The following is a 7,335-nucleotide window of genomic DNA, read 5'->3' as shown; positions in this document are numbered from 1 at the left end:
CCATATGCAAGTCCTTTGTGACCTGGATGGTCTTCTGCCTGGGACCATCAAGGTTGCCATGCCAACTGGGTAGGGCTCCTGTGTATGCGCTGGTATGGTTAAGGGATTATGGCCGTCCTGTATCAAACCATCCCCCTTTGATAGTCCTTCCTTCATGGAGTAAAATAAAAGTGGACCGGTGTAAATCAGATGTATGGTTGATTTACTATGAATTTGTAACAGAAACGTCGCGTATGTCGTGTGTGTGTGGTGTTTGTACAAACTGAATGATGGGGGTGGTGGTTTCCTGCAACAAGGGAAAGCTCTCTTCTTAGGAAACGGGAAGAAGCCATTCAATCCCTGCCCCAGCTGGGCTTTCCAAGAGTTCAACCAAGGACTCTCACACCCTTCAGAGCCAGTGTGGTGTAGTGGTTCAGAGTGGTAGTCTCGTAATCTGGGGAACCGGGTTCGCGTCTCCGCTCCTCCACATGCAGCTGCTGGGTGACCTTGGGCCAGTCACAGTCTCTCAGCCCCACTCACCTCACAGAGTGTTTGTTATGGGGGAGGAAGGGAAAGGAGAATGTTAGCCGCTTTGAGACTCCTTAAAGAGAGTGAAAGGCGGGATATCAAATCCAAACTCTTCTTCTTCTACAGCTGAAGCAGGGAGGCTATAGCCCTCCAGATACTGCTGAATATCAACTCTCACCCATGCTGGATGGAGCTGATGGGAGTTGCAGCCCAACAGCAGCTTCTCCACTCCTTCCCTATAGCAAGACTCTCACCCCTAACCCCAAAAGCAGGGAAGGCACCCCCAGTACACTACAACTCCCATCATCCCTAGCTAACAGGTCAGGAACGATGGGAACTGTAGTCCCAAAACATCTTGAGGGCTGAGTTTGGGGATGCCTGGTATCAACGATAGGAAGAGGGGCTCTCCACCCTGCATTAATTTGTTTTTACTTCTCTCTCATTTCTCCCCAGAGCGGATTCCTTACCTGTCTCTTCCCTAAGACAGACACCTGCACAGATATTAGCAACAGCGCTTAAAGTTGATGCTTCTTTTTTTCCAAAAGGGTGAAACTCTACAGAGATTGCAACGGCGCATGTTCCCCTCCCAGCGCACCGCTCCCCTCTGAGGTCTTTTTTCCCTGTGACTGAGAGGAAAACTCCCTGCAGTACCGTTATGGGCTGAAATGTTTTTTAATTATCTCTGGAAAGTATGGACTGTGTATCATCATTAACTGGACTAAACAGTGACGGTCAGTGAGGCAGGTACCAGTAAACGGAGCAATTAACAGCCAGGGGAGAGAAGTATATTCAATCTGAAAGCTTTCTTTCTCAATCCATCTCCACTCATCACCCAAAGTGCTGAGCAGCGGACTTTTACTTTCAATTACATTAATCAGGTTAATTCCAAGTTAAAGTCAACATTTTAATCAAGAAGCAGCAAACTCAAGACAGAAGAGTAGAAGGCAGAGGAGAAGAGAGGAGGCGAGGAAAGGGAGAAAGTTCCATTGAAGGAGTACAATATTGGAAGTCCTGAGAATAACAAAAGTAAATAAAAAATGTCAGCCTGCCGCACACACACACACCCAAGCTGCAATTAAACTACTGCCACCAATTCAAGCTCCATCTTGAATCTGGTATTTCAAAATATCCGTGATGCACAGAGTCATTCCTGTTCCACGAGTTCATTCCTTGCATCTTCACTATCGCAATGCATCACCATATAACACCTGTTAAGTTTGCTTAAGACATGGGTAGGCAAACTAAGGCCCGGGGGCCGGATCCGGCCCAATCGCCTTCTAAATCCAGCCCGCGAATGGTCCAGGAATCAGCGTGTTTTTACATGAGTACAGTGGTACCTTGGGTTACATACGCTTCAGGTTACATACGCTTCAGGTTACACACTCCGCTAACCCAGAAATAGTGCTTCAGGTTAAGAACTTTGCTTCAGGATAAGAACAGAAATCAGGCTCCGCCGGCGCAGTGGCAGCGGGAGGCCCCATTAGCTAAAGTGGTGCTTCGTGTTAAGAACAGTTTCAGGTTAAGTACAGACCTTCGGAACAAATTAAGTACTTAACCCGAGGTACCACTGTAGAATGTGTCCTTTTATTTAAAATGCATCTCTGAGTTATTTGTGGGGCCTGCCTGGTGTTTTTACATGAGTAGAATGAGCTTTTATTTAAAATGCATCTCTGGGTTATTTGTGGGGCCTAGGAATTGGTTCTTTTTTGGGGGGGAAATCTAGTCCCCCCCCCCAAGGTCTGAGGGACAGTGGACCGGCCCCCTGCTGAAAAAGTTTGCTGACCCCTGGCTTAAGACATGCACCATTCAACAAGCATGGCAGAAAATACATACATAGCAAGCTGTCTCATACTGAGTTAGACCATTGGGCCACAAGCTCAGAACTTCCTTCACTGAAGGCTCATGCACACTGTCGTTTGTCCTGTGAGTTCGAGCCATGGGTCCAAGAGGTTCTTTCAACCAACGCAGGAAAACCCACAGTTTGCTGCTGGATCAGAATGCATATACCGAAAGACCAGGCAAAATTGTTTATGTAAGTAACTGCAGCCTCCAGAATGCTATCTGCCCAGAGGTGGAAGGAGGGTACTGCCCAAACAAAGGAAGAATGGCAAGTAAAGTTAATGGACTATGCGGAAATGGCAAAACTCACGGGAAGATTGAGAAATCACGAAGAAAGAACTTTCAGCAAAGAATGGGGGAGATATGTGGATTATTTTTAAAAAAATTATTGAAAACAGTTAAATACATTAGCAGGGCTAATTTAAAAGCTAGTAGTTCACCTTGCCAACAAAGGTCCGTATAGTAAAAGCTATGGTTTTCCCAGTGGTGATGTATGGAAGTGAAAGCTGGACCATAAAGAAGGCTGATCGCTGAAGAACTGATGTTTTGAAGGAGGAGACTCTTGAGAGTCCCATGGACTGAAAGAAGATCAAACCTCTCCATTCTTAAGGAAATCAGCCCTGAGTGCTCACTGGAAGGACAAATCCTGAAGCTGAGGCTCCAATACTTTGGCCACCTCACGAGAAGAGAAGGCTCCCTGGAAAAGACCCTGATGTTGGGAAAGATGGAGGGCAGAAGAAGAAGGGGACGACAGAGGACGAGATGGTTGGACAGTGTTCTCGAAGCTTCCAGCATGAGTCTGACCAAACTGCGGGAGGCAGTGGAAGATAGTAGTGCCTGGCGTGCTCTGGTCCATGAGGTCACAAAGAGTCGGACACGACTAAATGACTAAACAACAACAAACCACTGTAGTTAAAAGGTGACTTTGGAAGAAGTATAAAGTGTAATAAAGGAGTTAAGGAAGAGATGCACTTTTGCAAATGCTTGTATAGGGAACCAAGGAAGGATAGGAGGGTTAGTCTAAACAACTATATGTAATTGTATTTGATTATTATTGTTAATTTGAAAAAATGAAAATAATATTGTATTTTTAAAAAATGAATCAGAACGTCAATCAGGTTTTCTGCAGTGGGGCAAAGAGAAACCTCTTGGACTTGTTCCTAGAAATTGTAGAATTGGAAGGGACCCTGAGGATCATCTAATCCAGGCATCCCCAAACTCGGCCCTCTGGATGTTTTGGGACTACAACTCCCATGACCCCCAACCTAGTAAGATGTGTGGGGTATAAATAGTAAAATTATCATTATGGAATGGGACGTCCCTATTTTCATCTGAGAAATGTTGGAGGGTTGCCTTGTATGCAGACGGTCCCAGGTAGGGTTGCAAGAGACTTCCTACCGGGGGCCACTAGGGGCGCATCGGAAGATGGCTGACAATAACATCTCTCCGACCCACACGAGGTAATTAAGAGGCTGTGATGGGAGTAAACAGCCTCCCGGCCCCCCCAGAAGAGATAATAAAGAAAAAAAGAAAAATATACGAACAAGACGAGATGTGGGAACAGCAAGATAGGACTGGATAGAATTATGAACATTATTTTGACAGATTTGTGGATATTAACGCAGCAGCAAGAAGATCATTGGAATCTCCTTCGGAACTTGAAATATGGGTCCCCCCAACAAAAAATGTAAAATTCGGCTTTGTAATTCGGAATTTATGTGATGTGATTTGATTTGATTTGATTGGCCGGTTAATAAAAATTATTTTTTAAAAAAAAGGAAGAGAGTTCCTACCTGAAAAGAGAAAATTAACCTAAGGCACTAATAATTTGAGGTGGGGCAATCTTGCTAGGCCAAGATAACCTCTCTCGCATCCTTTACCATAGTGAAATAATAATAATAATAATAATAATAATAATAATAATAATAATAATTTATTATTTATACCCCACCCATCTGGCTGGGTTTCCCCAGCCACTCTGGGCGGCTCCCAGTCAAGTGTTAAAAACAATGCAGCGTTAAATATTAAAAACTTCCCTGAACAGGGCTGCCTTCAGATGTCTTCTGAATGTCCGGTAGTTGTTTATCTCTTTGACATCTGAAGGGAGGGTGTTCCACAGGGCGGGCACCACTACTGAGAAGGCCCTCTGCCTGGTTCCCTGTAACCACACTTCTCACAGGGAGGGAACTGCCAGAAGGCCCTCGGCGCTGGATCTCAGTGTCCGGGCTGAATGATGGGGGTGGAGACACTCCTTCAGGTATACAGGACCGAGGCCGTTTAGGGCTTTAAAGGTCAACAGCAAAACTTTGAATTGTGCTCGGAAACGTACTGGGAGCCAGTGCAGATCTCTCTCATGTTCACTCTGGTTGAAACATGCTGGTTTGGTAGCCATTTCAAGTTCCCTTTATTTGCAGCTCCTGAAGAGTCTTGAACCCACTGCCCAGCATGCAAAGAACATTCAAAGCCCCCCCCCCCCCAACACACAAACACACATTTCTGTTTAGTCCATGAGCCTGGATAACTCAGTTGGTTAGAGCATGGTGCTGATGGTGCCAAAGTTGCAGGTTTGATCCCTGTTTGGGACAGCTGTGTATTTCTGCATTTTAGGAGGTTGGATTAGATCGAAACTCGGCCCTCCAGATGTTTTGAGACTACAATTCCCATCGTCCCTGACGACTGGTCCTGCTAGCTAGGGATCATGGGAGTTGTAGGCCAAAAACATCTGGAGGGCCAAGTCTGAGGAAGCCAGAGCTACATGAAAACACACAACTTCCCCCAAAGAACCCTGGGAACTGTAGTGTGCCCCTTGCAGAGCTTTGATTCCCAGCACTTTTAACAAACTACTGCTCCCAGGATTCTCTGAATCATAGAATCGTAGAGTTGGAAGGGACCCTGAGGATCATCTAAGTCCAGCCCCCTGCAATGCAGGAATATGCAGCTGTCCCATGTGGAGCTCAAACCTGCAACCTTGGCATTACCAGACCATGCTCTAACCAGCTGAGCTATCTAGCTCAGTGGCGTAGCGTGGGTTGTCAGCACCCGGGGCGGCAAGTAATTTGGCTCCCTAACCCAGGGCAAGGCAAGTAATTTGCGCCCCCCGTTGCACTGTCCCTCCCCCAGATAGTCCCTTGCTCTCTCTCCACACCGCACCGCACGCCTGGCACCCCCCCCCCCTCCACAGTGGGCGGCCACCCGGCGGCTCGGATCGGATTCGCACAGCCAGCACTGCAGTGAGAGAGAGTGAGTGAGCCAGGTAGGGGCAGAGAGCTGCGAGTGCGAGCAGATGTTGCACCCGGTGCGGCCGGGGGGCCCTGCACCCCCTATGCTACGCCACTGATCTAGCTGGAGAACAATGGGCTTTCAGTCTCTGGTGTAATAATAATAATAATAATAATAATTTATTATTTGTACCCCGCCCATCTGGCTGGGTTTCCCCAGCCACTCTGGGCGGCTTCCATAGAAACAAAAAATACAATAAAATATCACAGATTAAAAACTTCCCTGAACAGGACTGCCTTAAGATGTCTTCTGAATGTCAGGTAGTTATTTATCGCTTTGACATCTGCTGGGAGGGCGTTCCACAGGGCGGGCGCCACTACCGAGAAGGCCCTCTGCCTGGTTCCCTGTAGCTTTACTTCTCGCAATGAGGGAACCGCCAGGAGGCCCTCGGAGCTGGACCTCAGTGTCCGGGCAGAACGATGGGGGTGGAGACGCTCCTTCAGGTATACTGGGCCGAGGCCGTTTAGGGCTTTAAAGGTCAAGACCAACACTTTGAATTGTGCTCGGAAACGTACTGGGAGCCAATGTAGGTCTTTCAAGACCGGTGTTATGTGGTCTCGGCGGCCGCCCCCAGTCACCAGTCTAGCTGCCGCATTCTGGATTAGTTGTAGTTTCCGAGTCACCTTCAAAGGTAGCCCCACGTAGAGCGCATTGCAGTAGTCCAAGCGGGAGATAACCAGAGCATGCACCACTCTGGCGAGACAGTCTGCGGGCAGGTAGGGTCTCAGCCTGCGTACCAGGTGGAGTTGGTAGACAGCTGCCCTGGATACAGAATTGACCTGTGCCTCCATGGACAGCTGTGAGTCCAAAATGACTCCCAGGCTGCGCACCTGGTCCTTCAGGGGCACAGTTACCCTATTCAGGACCAGGGAGTCCTCCACACCAGCCCGCCTCCTGTCCCCCAAAAACAGTACTTCTGTCTTGTCAGGATTCAACTTCAATCCATTAGCCGCCATCCATCCTCCAACCGCCTCCAGGCACTCACACAGGACCTTCACTGCCTTCACTGGTTCTGATTTGAAAGAGAGGTAGAGCTGGGTATCATCTGCATATTGATGGACACCCAGTCCAAACCCCCTGATGATCTCTCCCAGCGGCTTCATATAGATGTTAAAAAGCATGGGGGAGAGGACGGAACCCTGAGGCACCCCACAAGTGAGGGCCCAGGGGTCTGAACACTCATCCCCCACCACCACTTTCTGAACACGGCCCAGGAGGAAGGAGCGAAACCACTGTATAACAGTGCCCCCAGCTCCCAGCCCCTCTAGACGGTCCAGAAGGATGTTATGGTCGATTGTATCAAAGGCCGCTGAGAGATCCAGCAGAACCAGGAAACAACTCTCACCTTTGTCCCTAGCTCGCCGGAGATCATCAACCAGCGCGACCAAGGCAGTTTCAGTCCCATGGTGAGGCCTGAATCCCGATTGGAAGGGATCCAAATGGTCCGCATCCTCCAGGCGTGCCTGGAGTTGTTCAGCAACCACGCGCTCAATCACCTTGCCCAAGAATGGAAGATTTGAGACTGGGCGATAGTTGGCCATACTGGCCGGGTCTAAAGATGGTTTTTTAAGAAGCAGTTTAATGACCGCCTCTTTCAGCAGATCTGGGAATGTTCCCTCACAGAGGGAAGCATTCACCACCCCGCAGAGCCCATCGCCCAGCCCTTCCCGGCTTGCTTTTATTAGCCAGGATGGGCAAGGATCAAGGAGA

General features: G+C 48.4%; 1 long non-coding RNA gene across 1 annotated transcript; it reads left to right on the top strand.

Moving 5' to 3' along the window:
* The first annotated feature begins 92 nt into the window (after nt 1-92).
* Nucleotides 93-1,635, top strand: LOC310677585. The gene is made up of 2 exons (XR_014511304.1): nt 93-191; nt 961-1,635. It is a non-coding gene; the product is annotated as an uncharacterized lncRNA (long non-coding RNA).
* The last annotated feature ends 5,700 nt before the right edge of the window (nt 1,636-7,335 follow it).

The sequence above is a fragment of the Podarcis tiliguerta genome (genome assembly GCF_965153285.1).
Source record: "Podarcis tiliguerta genome assembly, chromosome: 5".
Taxonomy (NCBI): Eukaryota; Metazoa; Chordata; class Lepidosauria; order Squamata; family Lacertidae; genus Podarcis; species Podarcis tiliguerta.
The sequence above is the reverse complement of the archived record's forward strand: the minus strand, read 5'-3'. Positions and strand labels throughout refer to the sequence as shown.